Below are 17,652 nucleotides of genomic sequence, written 5' to 3'. Positions count from 1 at the left end.
TTTTTTTTATCATTTGCATATCAGCATCCATCAATCCTGTGATTTCTATCATTCCAAGACTTTTCCTCGGACGTCTACAAGGTCTATAAGATGTGGACTGGGGATGATGGGCAGAGGATAACATATAGCAGAGGAAAATTAGCTACTTTCACCCCTTATCTGGCATCAGGTCAAAACTGATGGCTGAAGGCGCAGCCAAAAGTGAGATTAACCCTGCAGTGGCCACAAGCTTCTGGTTGCCTGTCCACTGATTAAATCATCTGGCGGTAATTCTGCCTGACATTGAGACAGATTAGTGAGTGACCTCCTTCCGAAGGGGATTGGAGCTCCAGTGACACTGCTACACATATACACAGCATCACGTCCATCAGCCATGTATGGGGTCCGGGACCCTCGCTGCTTCTAAATGGTCCTTCCTGCTGCCACTGTAACAGGCACCATTCATAGGGGATTGGGACTTTAAGACCCTCAGAGACACCAGAATGAGGTAGGAATTTGTAACCTGTTTTGTACATCAAGTCCTGTCGCATGCACAACAAAGTGTAGGTGCAAAACAGACTAATGCCCCTGTACGGACAGCAAAAACCTGCTCCGTGCCCCTTGTATACCCCATACTGAGGTTCTGATAGTGATGGAAGAAGATTTTATAGGGGACTTTTACTTTTCTCCAAAGACTGTTCCAAGAATCCAACACATAAACATGCAGATGTGTCTCAGCCAGAACAAGATATTGCCCAGGATTACAACAGGGTACTATAATATAATATAATATAATATAATATGATATGATATACTTGAGAAATGTATTGTTAGTAGTAGTAGTCAGTATTACTATATAATAGTAATATTATTATTATTATTATTATTATTATTATTATTATTATTATTATTATTTTATATATTCTTGTTCCAATTCTACTTTTCTTTTATATGATTATTAAATAATATTCTATGCATATTTTATAGATTAAGATTTATTATATTTTATTACATTCAATGTTGTTCCTGTATTCAGTGGTCGTCCTACTACTTGATACTAAACCGATAATAGAAAACTGAATTTTATAATTTTTTTCCATAATGGTGAAACATTTGCCGCACCATGCACCAAACACTGGATAACACATTAATACCCAGATATAGCAGATTTTATTTTCTTTATTTTTTTAAGGATCTGATTTGTATACGCGATATGATAACAGTTATGTCATGGCGGTCCGGATACAATAATACTCATTATAAGGACGATTATATCAAACTAAAGAGAATTGTTTGTCTTTTGTGTGTCATAGTGTTTTTTTTTTAGGTTGGAGCCATAACCTGTTCAGATCTTTATTTCCTTAACTTTCTCTTCTCTTGACTTATTTTGTGCCAAGAAGTGTGACAAGTGTGACTATATCATCTTAGGGAGGCATTGCCTTGTGGTGTGCAGTCTTATAGATCATACATGATCTGTTAGGAATTTAGAGAAAGGGATGTGCAACTAAGTTCTCCTTGATGGAAAAAAGGAAAACTTGCTCTAGCACCAACTTTTAGAAAGTAATACCCTATAGCTCAATGCCTGTTTTTTTCTGAAACCTTGTGATATTGAGATTAAAGCCAAACCGGAACATGTCTTTCAAAATGAATGTCCAATGGAGCATGCACAGAGGAGAATGAGGAGGGAAAATGGATTGCAATACAGATACAAATGGATTACTATCCCTTGGTAATCTGTTTGTGTCCGCCGTCCATAGATCTTAATCATAAAAAAAACCGATATGTTACTGTCCGTCATGTATTCTAATTTTTAGGACTATGTAAAAGTGCTGGAAGTCCGACTTTTGCCTCCGTCCAAAAGAGTTGATGCACAGAGGAAGTGCTCCAAATGCACACCTATGGGTTTTTTATATGACCCCTCTGTTTTATGATCTTACTAGTACTAAAGAATGACATTTCTAGCAATATGATTTACTAATAGGACTCAATACATATGCGGGACTTTAAGGAACGTTCTCATAGGCTACATGCTGTTGGGACAGTAACAGTATCATCATACTAGGGAACATTCATTACGGCAATTCCCTAATATTTCTGTAGGGGATCCTATACTTTAGATTCCTGTTTGATGTAAATAAAGCTTATAAGTAGTCACTGAGGTCCACAATTCCTACTAAACCAGCAATAGTGCCATGTAGGGGATAGTAATAGGAGCACAAACTTGCAATGTAGAGATAATCCTCTTTCTATGAATATGCAATATTGCCTACCCTGCAAGTGCTTTGGGGGCGGGCCCGATAATATGGCATTTTACTACAGGGGGGGGGGGGGGGTTGTTCCTCAGAACTCAGCATCATTGCTGGCTGGTAAGAAACACCCCCTCTGATAATACAATGCTACAATCCTTACAGCCCAACAATGATGCTAGACTGTCAGGAAAGCCCTTCTGCCAGTGGGGAGAGATAGGTGCCAAAACTAATTGCACTGATATCTCCAATCCCGGGCACACAACGGGAAAGTCCTCAATGCATTGAATTCAGCACACTGTAAGCTTTCTAGAGGTATATAAACTCACATATGCCCGAGGATATGAAAGGTCCTCTTTAAAGGAATTTAGATATTGATGACCAAGGTTATCAGGAGCAAATTGTCCCCTGGCACCACCACCAATCAGCTGATAGCAGCAGCTGCTGTGCCAAGTGTACACAGTGTACAGGGCCAGACAAAGACAACTCTGCACATTGACTTATGGTTATGTCAGTGTATTGCTGCACAGGTCCCATTCATGTGAAAGGACATATCAATACCATAAAACGTGGCCTCCCTACAAACCAGAGCAGAGAACTGTTAGCTAGTAATGGTGGTCGCTGTAGGAGAAAAGCTTAGACTTTCTCTGCCCATAATAGCTGATATCTTGGACCACCCACTTAAAGGGATAGCCCTTTAAGTGGGCTATCGTTTAGTTTTGTTTTGCTTACCTGATCCGGCAAACTCTTGATGATTGACAAGGTCTTGTCCTAACCATGTTTCATATGATAAGAAGCAGCGCTCCAACCCTCTGAGTTGCTTCTCGATTTGTCTCTTGGTGGCAAATGATAGTGTTCTAGGCAATTTCCACAACTACTCTTAGCACCATGGGTATTACAGAAAAAGCATAGCCCAGCAAGCTCCCGTTTCCGACCACCTCTTTATTTATTCTTGTGGTCCGCAGTTCAGAACAGCTTTGTCAAAACCCCAATCTTGAGATCCATGATCTATACGGATATGTTATGTCTAAGATGGGTATAGCCCTTAAAGAAACTCTCCAGGAATATATTTTTTTTGTCCCTCTCATTTGAAGATGAACCTGTATGTGGTGTAATATTACTGAAAAACTTCCTGACAGCTTTATTCTGAAGTTATATGCTCTCTGATGTCTTCTCTGCACCTTTGATACACATAGTACCTCCAGTATGAACAGGAGGCCAAACTACCAATGCAGATCTATGGGAGTCAGAGCCTGTAAATTTGCATTGTCAGGTTCACCTTGTGTTTATACAGGAAACACTTTGTGCATCAGACAGGCAGAGAAGAGGTCAGTGCTCCAGAGGGGAGCATATAACTTCACAGTAAAGTTGTCAGTAGGTTATCCATTAACATTACACTACAAATAGGCTCATATACACATAGACTACATCTAGACAAAGGAAGGGAGAGTACTGGAGTAGTTCTTTAAATCTGTGAGACATCAGTATATTTTGCATCTGTATCTGTAAACCATTGCTAGAAGTGCAGTCTACAAAGAAAAGAAGTACATTCCGCCCAACCGTCCCGATTTCGGGACACTCACGCTTTCCTGTCCCACCATCCCGCACAGCTCCCTACATGTCCTGCTATGTCTCTTTAATGATTTACTGAGCAATCATTCCTCCGATCACCGCCTGCTCTTATAACAGATAAGAGGCTGCAGTGATCGGAGGAATGCTTTACTATGGTTCAAGGACCTTGTGTGATTTCACACGGTCACGTGACTAGGTGGGCGTGTCAGTGTCCCTGCAGTGATCCGTGTAAGGTACTGAGAAGGGAGGCGGTATTTGAGATGCAGGATGGAGAGTGTGTGTGTGTCACTATACTGGGGGCAGAGATGGAGGGGGGACATGAAACTGGGGGCAGATGAAAGGGGATATGAAACTGAGAGAGAAATGGAGGGGGGAGATGAAACCGGGGGCAGAGATGGAGGAAGGGACATGAAATGGAGCAGATAAAGGGGGCACTTAAACTGGGGGACAACTGGAGAGGACATTAAACCATGGGAGGAGCTGGAGGGGGACCTGTCTGCCTCTAGTTGCCCCCAGTTTAATGTCACCCTCCAGCTACCGCTATGGTTTAATGTCTGCTTCTAGTTGCCCACCGTTTAATGTCCCACTTCATCTGCCATTTATTTATTGCCCCCTCCAACTACCCCCATTGCTAATGTCCCCCCTCCAGCAGATCCAGTTTCATGTTTAAACTGGGGCACCAGGAGAGGGACTTAATACTGTGGGGCAGTTGGAAGAGGGACATTACAATATGGGGGTATATAGTGTGCGGGTGACTGTAGGAGGATTATACTGTGTCGGGGGACATGAAAAATGAATGAGAATGGGCGGAGTCAATGTAAAAGTGGGCGGGGGTAAATTTTGTCCCTCTTTCTGTTGTTCAAAAGTTGGGAGGTATGCAAGTGTATTGCAAAAATTCTCATATCTCTGTGTTTTGGACTCACTCCTGTATTTGGCTGAAAATACTGATACAAATTCCTGGCCAAATTACTGCCATGTGAAAGCAGCTTTAATCACAATGATAGGCCACCCCCTCCCCCGGCCATCCCTCTCACTGTGCAGTGTCATGTTTGATTGAATCTAATTCCTCTAGATTATAAAATATAATCTGGTCTCTTAATTTGTCCATCACGTTGTATTAGACAAAGCAGAGTCTGTACCCCACTGTTTAGCTTGTAAGAGTACAAACTTAAGAAAAAAAAAGCGTGATGGGAATTGTAATCCAACAATCGCACCCAGAGATAGAGCCTGAAGTTCCTAGGGACCAATGAAAAACATAACTTTATAATAGTACATAGATGATTCATACAGTGATGTCACAGTACAGAGATTGTTACATAGTGACATCATACTTCAGTAATATCTTAGTATATAGATGACTCACACAGTGATGTCACATTACAGGGCTTCACGCAATGATGTCATACACAGTGATGATCATTGTCCACCACTACCCCTGAAAAATGCAAAAAGTGATTTCACAAAGCAAGTGTAGCAAAGTCACACCATATGGATAAAACACTAAACGTACATAAAATAGTGGGTACAATGATGTTACAGAACAGATCAATAATATAGTTATATAAGGGAGCGTTCACACTACCGTCGGTGTCCGACAGGTAGTGTCCGCTCCTAGTGTCCGCTTAAAATCTGTCACGGACATTAGGAGCGGACACTAGCTGTGTCCGTGACACTTGGCATTCATTTAAATGGCGATCGGGTGCGTTCTTTTGCACTCTGTGCCCTTCCTTCACTGTCCGCATGTAAAGATGTCCGACTTCTCAAGCGGACAGAAGAACCCTACATGTTGGGTTTTTTAAAAAAATAAAATAAATAAAGGTACTTTTCAGTTATCGGGCCACTAAGGGACATAATGCTGAGTGCAGGGGCCACTAAGGGACATAATACTGTGTGCAGGGGCCACTAAGGGGCCACAAAAGTTCGCCACGGGGCCCCGCCATTCCTAGTTACGCCACTGGTACAGAGATAATACACACAGTGATGTCACAGTACAGGGATAATATACACAGTGATGTCACAGTACAGAGATATTAAATTGCATTGTAATAGAAGGATAATACACACAGTGATGTCACAGCACAGGGGTAATAAAGAGCACTGTAATAGAAGGATAATACAGACTGCCATGCAATGTGTCAGTGAAGGACAAGTAGAGGTTAAGCAAACAATGGGGGGCATTTACTAAGATTGGCGTTTCCTATGCCAGGTCTAATTCATCCCCCCACAGGAGCTTCTTCCAGCCCCTTATTAATCTGAGCTCACATTTCAGGACTGGCATATATTTCTGGGGAGCAGGAGATGCGCCATTGTGTGCCTATAAGGCACTAAGTGTAGGTGCAGTTTTAGACCCTGATTTGGCACCTGGGCCATTTTTATAAATCCATTTGTGTGGGTCATTACAGTTGGCTATGGGTTTCATCTAACCTGGTTGAATAGATTGGTTTCTTAATATGAACCTACACTCAGCCAATCGCAGGTCCTTACGGCCTCACGCTGGGTTCACACTAGCATTCGATTTCCGTTCTCAGGTTTCCGTCTTCTGCATGCAGAAGACAGAGACCTGTCATGCCGAGTCCGGCCGTGAGCGGCGTTGAGCGTTTTATGCTCTCCGCGGTGAAACCGTTTTTTTTTAAACCGGACACAGACTACTGCATGTCTGACTCTGCATCCGGTTTAAAAAAAATGGTTTCGCCTGGGAGAGCATAAAACGCTCAACACCGCTCACGGCCGGAGACTTTTCAAACCCATTCAAATGAACGGGTTTGTAAGATGCCGGCAGGTTTCCGTCTCCTGCCCAGTTTTATGCAGGAAACAAAAACCTGCAGAATGCAGTCCCGGGCGCAGATGTGAACGAGCCCTTACTATGAATGATGAGTTTTCCACATGGTCCACGGTTCCTCTGCTGTTCCTGCTGTCACTACCCCCCTTTATAAGGTGCTGTGTATTCTTACTACTACAGGAGGACATGAGGTGCTTTCATCTACTAGAAATCTCATTTTTCATGGCCGGAAACATATCACTAACCGCTGTTCAATAAGAACTGATATCCACTGATAAATTATTGAAAGGATATTTATGGGCAGGCGTCTAGTTTTTGCCTTTTACAGGATACTTCTGGTGAGCAGAGATTAAAGGCAGATGGAAGAGAATTACTACTCCATAATGTGGGCTTGATCAGAAGATAAAAATAAGAGCAGAATTAGGCAGCGGGGTTTAGTAATTTTGTGCTGTGTTTAGCTTATTTGGGCCGAGAGCAGATGATTCCTCCACCTCGTGCACCTCTCTGATCATACCAAAGATTGCTTTCCATTTATCCTCATTGGATATGTTTAGACGGATAACAAAATAAAAGCCTCTAAACTCATGCCAAATAATTATTCCTCTGATTTTTTTTTTTCTTTTCTTAAATCCGGCTAAATCCGGCAGAGCTCTTGGATGTTACAATTCTTCTCCCCGACTTCGAGCTTAAAGGCACTGCGAAGTAATCTGCAATTTAATTTTCTTTCTTGGTTGGAGTCTTGGGGAGATGAAAACTAAGATTTAACTCTATATATGCAAGCGAAGCAAAGCAGGCGTGGCGCGGTTAGCTGATTTATCGAATTAGAAGGTTCCACGTAAAACAGAAGGAAAGAGATAATTCGCAATTACAATATCCAGACCTGGCACCGCTCTGGACAGACTGATTTTGGGAAATACTTTAATAATTCTGGAGCATTTTTTGTCTACATTGTGCCGTTCCTGAACTTCTCCTAAAAATGTTTGATTAAATTGACAACTGGGCGTCACCATTCCCTTATCAACTTGTTCCAGTGTGACAACGTTGCAACATCTGTAGTATCGGAACACTGATCACAATCCCAGAACCGCTTTGAACTTCTCTAGAATTTGACCTCTTGGTGAACTGTATTACATAATAATGAAGTAATAATAATAGTGAATATAATAATATTGATATTATCATTAATAATATCCAAACAAGAGGAAGATGAGACTCCACGGACTGTTATACCCCAAATCACCCCCCACCCCCATACAGCTGTCACCAACTAAGAGAAAGATGAGACTCCACGGACTGTTATACCCCAAACCTCCCCCACCCCCCATACAGCTGTCACCAACTAAGAGGAAGATGAGACTCCAGGGACTGTTATTAATAATAAGATATGATATTGTCAGTCACTGTCCCATATAGGGCTCAGAATCTGCATTCCCGTATGTCTTTGGAGTGTGGGAGGAAAATGGAGTACCCAGAAGAAACCCACCCCAACACGGGGAGGACATGCAAACTCCTTGCCTTGGCCGGAATCGAACCAAGGACCCAATTCTTTGGTTACCCTCTACAAATAAAAATCTCTACTTATCACATACCCTTGACCCTTGAAGGTCACTGAACTCATCTGAGGTCACTCGGACACTCCTCTAGGCTCAGGATTTTGTTACTTGTTACTTATGTATTTGCTATAATTGTTATCTTTCTACCATGGTGCTTGCCCAAGTAGGGGGTCTTACCATAAACTGGTACTTGAAGAATTTCACAAGGTAATAAAGTTATAATGTCTATGTGTTGTACATTAAGGAGTTAATTTGGGTAACACCCAGAAGGTGCTGCAACTCTTGGCCTGAGGAACTAATTCTAATATTAAGTAACTTGTTGTAGAGACACGTTAGTTCTTATGACTAAAAGTAAGGTTAGCATGGTTATTGTTGAGCAATAATGTAAGTCTGAGTGTGACCAGTTATAGCTGGTGGTGGAAAGGATGGGGGGGGGTCTGGATGGTTTGCATTACATATTAAGGGACATGTGAGTAGATTGGAGGAACATTTTAGCCTGGGATAGGATGAAGAGCCTCAGAAATACTTGGGATAAGGGTTCGTTGACTTGTCTCTTCGTGACTTGGCTGTCCCAATCAGTCTATGACTCCATAGGGTGGAATGGATTTGGATATCTGGTCTGATAAGCATCTTAAGAGCTATTCTTGGGACTTTGGGAAACCAAACAAATTTAGTAAGGTAGTCTAAGTTTGTAGAAGTATTTGGAGGGTTAGAAATACTTTGGGTTGGGCATAATTCTACATTTTATCAGGGTTTTCCCATTCTATAAAAGACACAAAGAAAACTAAGATTGAAATAGAGTGAAATATTCTCTATATGTTGCTTTGAGTTGTGTAGCTTCATTTGTACAATTTACTCAGATTACTCCTAGGTAACGCTTGTGTGGTCTTGACCAGTAAAAAAGATATATGGGTGGTCCCAACCAGTCAAAAGGAAGGGGGCAGTGAAAATATCTGTTTGTCATTGCTAAAGGGTGTAGCATCTTTCCCCTCCTTGTGTATGATGGATATATTAGCTATTGTGTATTGGAGGGAAAGGAGGGGAAGGGTTCCCAGTCAGAACTGTACCGAATAACTTGGTTAGGTAGGGGTGGAGAACCATATGGAAAGTAATATAATAATATGGGGAATGGGCCAAGCCATTTAGTTTGGAGGGAATACAAGTATCTAATGCAATAGGGATTTCAGACTTTCGAATTGCAAAACATGATGGATTGGTCTGTTCCTCTGAAATCTTTGGCGGGTTGATACAGTAGATTGTAGAAATTACTTTGGGTTCAGGCTGTATGAGACAGAGTAAAATCTGCAGAGTTCCTTAGATATTAACAGTTTATCATGTATGTGTTGTCTCCAGATAACTGAGCATCTGTTCTCTTTTGCCATTCTCAACATCCTAGGACATTATTTCAACATTAAGCGGATTTTCTGGCCCCAAATACATGTAATTCGTTCATGATCTGTGGGGACCAACACCCGGACTCCACATAGATCAGCAGCCTTTGGGAGTCAGAAGTTGCTACATTGGATAGGGTGCCCTGCAGTACTCCGGCGCCACCGCTATAGAGTGCATAGGGCTGCATCGTAGTGGACGGTAACACTGTGGTTTCTCTATGAGCCATAGAAGGGCCTGTGTGTGCTGTATATCATGCAGTGTTACCACCCACTTGGCTACTATACCCTAAAACAGGCTTATATATTTGGAATGCCTTAATGGATTTAGCTAAACATTGGCAGATTGACGTCCGTTACATCATGGATTAGTGGGTCGGGTCAGACACAAAAGACCAATGAAATTCATCCCAAATTCAAAATGGTTGACACATAGCCATCAAAAATAGAAAAACAGAATGGAATGGATGTAAAATAGGCATCCAAAATGGATGTTCATGGCCTTTATCATGGACATTAGATCGGACAAAAAAGGACACAGTCATGTGAATAAGTACTTATTTACACAACTGGACCATTTTTAATGACTCTGTTCATTATTAACCCCCATTGTACCCATTTTCATCTGCTCTGTGATTTGTTTTGAATGGCCGAGTGCTAAAAGAACATGCTAGATGACCACTGGACACTACAAGGAGGCCCAGGAGATGTGAGACAAGGTGTATCTAACTGTTTGCTATGTCTACTCACCTACCTTGGGCCTCCATTTATTATACTAAGAGGTCTGAGGGGGACCAAGAGTATAATAATAGCACTTCGGGTCCATGCCCAACAAAATTGGCCCGAAACAAAAGAGGGAAAAACTCCCGTATCTTGGATACTGTCCATCACTGTTCATAACCTCAGGGTTCCGGCCTGGTCTTGGCACTAGATCATGTATCCAGGACCAGGCTTCCTCCTCCTTTTCTTGTTCTCACAACCCCCATTGCTTGCTGCCAGCTTGGGGCCAGCTGTCCAACTCATTGTAATAGAAAAGCTAACCCTCTTCTCTGCTTGTATCAGTAGTGACTCTAGATTTTAAGGACACGTTGGTCCAGGGTTTTTATACTGACTGCCAGATTTGGAGTCGGGAAGGAATTTTTTCCCCTGAAATGGGGCAATTGGCATGAGCCTCATGGTTTTTTTTTGCCTTCCCCTGGATCAACACTGTAGGGATTGTAGGGTTATAGGTTGGACTTGATGGACTAATGTCTTTATCCAACCTCATCAACTATGTAACTATGTATGTATGTGACTGAAAAGGGAATTGGTATTGCAATGAGTGAATCAGCCATCCCCCTTCGTACATGTTGGGGAGGATGGAATCTGAACTGGGTCTGAAGTCCAAGGTTCTAAATCTACAGGACCTAGTCCAGATTCTGGTATTTAAATTCCCCCGAGAAACCCTTTAAGAACAGAAGTCGCCATATTCATTCCAGTGGCACATTCTATAGAGAATTTTCTGTGTGCTGGCTTCTTACCTTCCATGACCAGCTTATCCTAGAATCCAGACCTCGGTATTAAGAAGTGCAATGAGGGCCACCAATCCTGGCGAGCCCAGGACAAGGCTATTAAAGGTTTATTATTAACCCTTCTGACACGTCCATCTTAGTAAATACTTATATTCTCAGTGACAGTGCTGGTGAAAAATCTATGTTATACTATCTCTGATTTTTCTATTGAGAACATATGTTCAAGGTAATTTCTGCCGTTGTCAAGGGTATGTGACGATCCACCGAATAATACATGTATAATAGTATCAGATTGTGTATTGACGCACACTAAAAAGGAATAGTTACACTCCGTTGTTAATTTATTTGCACATTTCCAGGAGGAATAACAGAGGAACGGCATATTTAGCAAGGCCAGGATCACAGAATGGCTTAATAACCTAGAAGATGACAAATAGTTGATGAGCATTTTATCAGCCCAGACTAGACACATGGCCCTGGGATGATCACCATGTCTACATGTGACATGTGATACACGCAGGGCTCGCCGCAATAACTCTAATCAAATGGAGTGGAGATTTATCCGATCACAAAACAAACCATTTCATTTGACACAGCAGGCTGTGTGTGAGGAGGATGACGGGCGGATAATGTGGGTCACCGCGGAGGCCATGGCAGAGCTGAGTGGAAGCCCTGGACAGGAATAGAAAGGATTAACTTAGTAACACATCACTTACACTACTGGAGACCGTAGGATAAACGTGAACCCTGGCGGTAAACACAAACTTCACTAACACATCTGCAATGTTCAGTCTCATTGGAGATCTAGAGATCTGCAGATCATTGCAGATCTGGAGAAGGCACAACAATCTTGGCGGTTACAACACGGACATTGGCAAATATTCTTCAGCTTTGCAAACAGAACAGTTGTAGAAGTTGGCATGCCAGGCTCATCCACATCCAGGAAATTAGCAATCCATCCATGGCGGTTTTCTTCTGTAAAGCGATGATACTGTGGTGCAGTTTTGGCACTCGCCATATTGTGTGAATGTGGGCAAAACAGGGTGAGGAGTTTTCTGCTATAGGTTATAGTTCCAGTTAAGAATTGGCCTAGTTCTCCATTTACATAAATTCATTATGTCCTGCGTCAGTCGGGGCCCCTATTGGGACTAGAAGAGTCAGTCATAATAAATCTGCCCCAATGTTCCTTCATATAAACAGGTCACAGTCCGACACGTAACAGTGATACACTGACTGTAAGCCAACAAGTCATTCAATGTCCCCAGTTTGTCAGAGACTACTAAACTATTACCCCTCCCTTACCCCTCATTCACATCTGCATTAGTATTCTGTCCGGGGGAGTCCACATGAGGATCCTCCCAAATGGAATACCAAAAGCAATTGCAAGCGCTGTGCAGTAAAAGCACCCGGATCCTATAGACTATAATGGGGTCCGTGTGCTTGCCGCCAGATCTCCGCACAGAACATGCGGACAGGAAAGTAGTTCACAATCTATTTTACTGTCCGCATGATTTGTGCGGGCACCGCGTGGCAAGTACACGGACCCCATTATAGTCTATGGGATGCAGGTGCTTTCACTGCACACCGCTTGCAATTGCGTTTGGTAGTCCATTTGGGGGGTCCCCATACGGACTCCCTGAACAGATTACCAAACGCAGATGTAACCGAGGGGTTACACATCTGCTACTTACACCAAACAGACAACATGGCAGAGTCTCCTCAATGCTCAGTCTATCTCGGAGTGCCAGCAAGTTTTTGAGAAAAGATCATCTCTAGTCTGACCTTCCCTGCAGTCATCTCTGTGTTTCAGTACTCTAGTGCTTGTCTCCTATTTTAGCACTTTCTTATTATTGCGACCCCTCACTCAGTCTTATGGCTCTATCTTACTGTATTTTAACCCCTTCCTGAAGCAGCCATTTTCTTGGTTTTCCAAAAATCATAACTTTTTTTTATCTCTCCATTCACAGAGCCATATGAGGGCTTCATTTTTGTGGAACAAATTATACTTCCTAATGGTACCATTTAATATTCTGTACGTTATACTGTGAGCTGGAAAAAAAAATCAGAATGAGGTGAAATTGGGGAAAAACTGTGTCTGTGCCACATTTTTATGGGCTTCATTTTTGTGACATTAACAGTCACCTATATTCTCCACGGCGGTCTAATTATGGTGATACCAAATTTAGGCTAAGGCCCCACGGGCCGTATCCGCAGCAATGAATGCATTGCGGTTGTTTCCGCAGGGCTTTTGAGAGAAAGTTCACAGAGTTTTCCTCTGCGAACTTTTTCTTAACATTATATCTACGGGAAAGCCGCCGACGTTTCCGTAGATATAATTGACATGCTGCAATTTGCAAAGCCGCAACGGCTTTGCAAATCGCAGCGTGTCCGCGCTGCAATCTTTTCCGCAAAGTGGGGATGGCATTCGAAGGAATCCCATCCACTTTGCCTGCACTGTACAGTACAACGCCCCGATTTTTCCTGCAGCGTCTCTGCTACGGGCAAATGGCGGCGTTTACGTCCCATGGGGCCCCGGCCTTATACAGTTTTTGTTAAGTTTTAAAACCTTAAGAGAAAAATTCAAAACATTTGAAGAAAAAATTCTTGGCTTTACCATATTCTAACACCCAGAACTTTTATATCTTCATATATGCAGCTGTATAAGCCATCTTTTTTTTTTTTTTTGCAGGGCCATATGTACTTTTTATTTATACCATTTTGGAGAATGTCTGCTATTCTGATCACTTTTTATTCTAATTTGTATGGGAGGGATAATAGTGGGATTTTTTTTTCCCATGGCGTTCACCATATGGGAGAAATCTCCCTCGGAAACTTGAACTTGCAATCTTTTGATAGAGTGCAATACAACTGTATTATAGACTATGGGAGATTTGCTATATAGCTATTGAGGCCAGTCATAGTCTGACCTCAATAGCTGTATTCCTATGACAGTACGGGCAGCCTTCACGAGGAACAGGACGGCTCCTATAATCTCACTGCGCAGGAGGGCTTCACAGTGGCTACCATATTTAAAGACTCTATATATCACCCTGCTCAGCGCCACCTGCCCTATAACATGATATCCGGAGACAGCACTGCATTTTCCTAGTGATAAATTCCTTTTAACATGTTACAAGTTGTTGAGGAAGAATCTTATTATTATGACATAATTTTTACTGTAATTATAGGTCTTTTTTAACACCAGTTCATTTACACATGAACATCCAAATAGACTGCTAAACATATCCATTTATTAGGTATTCATGTGTTATATGGCTGCTGGGGGGTATTCATGGGAATGTGACTCTATATATCTGGTATGCTATTGATGTAGATGCATACATATAGGGCTTTTTTTTATCATTGTTACACACATAGGGGTAGATTTATCCACCCCTTCCTGCTCTGTATTATATTATTTTTATTTAATAGCTGCTCCCCAAAAATTGGCAGTATATAAAGCTGTCTGCTTTCACACTCTGTACACTACGGAGACCTTCTGTGGAGACAGCTGTGAGCAGGAGCCGGATCAGTAAGTAACAGTGTTTTTTATGTTTGTATCCTCCCCTAGTTATCCGATTATTATACTCTGGGGTCTGAAAAGACCCCGAATATAATAGTTGTTCATCAGTGTCCACAATGGGACATAATACTGTGTGCAGGGGCAACTATGGGGGATAATACTGTGTGTAGGGGCAACTATGGGGGATAATACTGTGTGCAGGGGCCTCTATGGGGCATAATAATGCACTTTCAATGGACAAGCTACATAGGTAATTTTAAGGATTTCTTCGCCACCCCTTGGCATCAAACCAGTCTCTTATATCACCGCTTCTCTGTCCCTCATATCAGTGTTCTTGAATAGTGTTTCAGCACCATAATGCCCATGAGGCTTTTCCTGGGCCTACACTAATGCTGACACCTCCTTATACAATACGTTTTGCTCTGTTATTTTCAGCACCCAGTATGCTGATTAGCCCTTCTACTGTCAGTTGGGTGGTCCCAGATGATCTGCTCCAGCCCAGGACCGCCCTCCTGACAGTATAAAGTCTAATTAGCATACCGGGTGCTGAAAATAACAGCACTGATTTCTTGGGAACAGTAGGGGCTAGAGAAAAAAATTCAACAGTTTTAGAATCAGTGGAGAAGCAACTACATTAGGGGTGCCCAATACGTTGATCGTGATCTACTGGTAGATCGCAAAGGACGTATGGGTTGATCGCGGGATGCAGGGATCCCCGGTGTCTGCTTGTTCACAGTGCAGGCTGAGAGTCATCTCCGGACACTGGCAGGTGGCTCATTCAGCCGCAGACGTCGGCTTCACGACACCTTCCTCCTAACTAGGCCCATTCATTTGGGCCTAATCCAGAGCAGAATGCCGTGAATGGATACCGGTACACTGCACTGCACCGGCATCCAGTCGTGGCTAGCTGTTTTTTTTTTACCGGAACCTTGAGGCGGCCTCCACGTCAAATTCCGGTCCAAAAAACTCACGTGTGAACTTACCCTAAAGCATTTCTATGTACTGCTGTTTACTGCTCAGAATAGTTCATTCAAGATGGCTGCCTCCATAAACATGTGCAGAAAATATGCATAAAAATACAAGTAAAAAATTATTTAGAAAAATAGAAAAAAAAGAATCTATCAATGACAGAGATACGTTTCCATAACTGGTTACTTTTAGATTGTTAACATCAAGGTCATAACCTACAGCTGGGTTCGAGTGCATTGTATCAATGTTCTAGAAAGTTGTATATTCCATGGGGTTAATAATCAGATTAGAGTCTCTTCCACCAGATGCACATGGACAGTGGTTTCTGCGCACCATGCGGACACGTGCGATCGGGTTAGGGATTCCAGCTCAGACGTTACCAGTTACAAATTAGAATCTATAAATAGCGAAATTCACCTTTAGCTGCCAAACATGGCAACTTACAGCAAATCCTCCAGAAATCAAATGTACAGAAGAAAATCTTTGTGCTTGTAAGGGGGCCGCCATTCACCAGCATGGGTCTCCTGCCTTATCTGCAAAGTAATCTTAGCTTTTGATGAGCTCCAGGCCTCATTTGTTGGGGATTATATGTTTCCATAATCCAGGCCCTAAACCCGTTCTCTTTCTCCATAGATTATGCATGCGTCATTTACAGAGTGCTGCTCTGTGTTAATGAAGACCCTCTCTCCAATAAAAGGCGGCTTAGACGCTGAAGCACAGATGTTGGGCATTATTTCCTGTTGGCTATCATTTTAACAAAAAGGCTTTTATGAATATTGTGGGGTTTTTTTAGTTTAATTTTGTCTTTAGAGATGGGTCGCTGTGTACGTCTTTCCATTACCATGTGGTTTGTATTACTTTTATCTGCTTTGTAGCATTGTATAGCAGCTTATTTTTTCCATGTGATGTGGAATTTTCCTCCTATATTATAGAATGTCATACAGTGTTGTCCAAAAGTATTGGCACCCCTGCAATTCTGTCAGATAATACTCATTTTCTTCCAGAAAATGATTGCAATCACAAATTCTTTGGTATTATTATCTTCATTTATTTTGTCTTCAATGGAAAACCACAAAAAGAATTGTCAAAAAGCCAAATTGGATATAATTCCACACCAAACATAAAAAAGGGGGGTGGACAAAAGTATTGGCACTGTTTGAAAAATCATGTAATGCTTCTCTAATTTGTGTAATTAACAGCACCTGTTACTTACCTGAGGCACCTAACAGGTGGTGGCAATAACTAAATCACACTTGCAGCCAGTTGAAATGGATTAAAGTTGACTCAACCTCTGTCCTGTGTCCTTGTGTGTACCACATTGAGCATGGAGAAAAGAAAGAAGACCAAAGAACTGTCTAAGGACTTGAGAAGCAAAATTGTGAGGAAGCATGAACAATCTCAAGGCTACAAGTCCATCTCCAAAGACCTGATTGTTCCTGTGTCTACTGTGCGCACTGTCATCAAGAAATTTAAAGCCCATGGCACTGTGGCTAACCTCCCTAGATGTGGACGGAAAAGAAAAATTGATGAGAGATTTCAACGCAAGATTGTGCGGATGGTGGATAAAGAACCTCGACTAACAAGTTCAAGCTGCCCTGCAGTCCGAGGATACAACAGTGTCAACCCGTACTATCCGTCGTCGTCAGAATGAAAAGGGACTGTATGGTAGGATACCCAGGAAGACCCCACTTCTTACCCAGAGACATAAAAAAGCCAGACTGGAGTTTGCCAAAACTTACCTGAGAAAGCCAAAAATGTTTTGGAAGAATGTTCTCTGGTCAGATGAGACAAAAGTAGGAAAAGGCATCAACATAGAGTTTACAGGAAAAAAAAGAGGCCTTCAAAGAAAAGAACACGGTCCCTACAATCAAACATGGCGGAGATTCCCTGATGTTTTGGGGTTGCTTTGCTGCCTCTGGCACTGGACTGCTTGACCGTGTGCATGGCATTATGAAGTCTGAAGACTACCAACAAATTTTGCAGCATAATGTAGGGCCCAGTGTGAGAAAGCTGGGTCTCCCTCAGAGGTCATGGGTCTTCCGGCAGGACAATGACCCAAAACACACTTCAAAAAGCACTAGAAAATGGTTTGAGAGAAAGCACTGGAGACTTCTAAAGTGGCCAGCAATGAG

The 17,652-nt window shown here is 42.2% G+C and overlaps 1 protein-coding gene across 1 annotated transcript in view; it reads left to right on the top strand.

Moving 5' to 3' along the window:
- Positions 1–312: 312 nt before the first annotated feature.
- Positions 313–17,652, top strand: part of LOC142210498 (G protein-activated inward rectifier potassium channel 4-like) — a 32,164-nt gene continuing 14,824 nt past the window's right edge. Inside the window, exon 1 of the mRNA XM_075279689.1 lies at positions 313–487. The gene's annotated coding sequence lies outside the window, so the exon portion shown is untranslated. The remainder of the gene's footprint in view (positions 488–17,652) is intronic.

This window comes from Leptodactylus fuscus, chromosome 6 (assembly GCF_031893055.1).
Source record: "Leptodactylus fuscus isolate aLepFus1 chromosome 6, aLepFus1.hap2, whole genome shotgun sequence".
Taxonomy (NCBI): domain Eukaryota; kingdom Metazoa; phylum Chordata; class Amphibia; order Anura; family Leptodactylidae; genus Leptodactylus; species Leptodactylus fuscus.
Note: the sequence above shows the minus strand (reverse complement) of the source record. Positions and strands in the feature narration are given on the sequence as shown.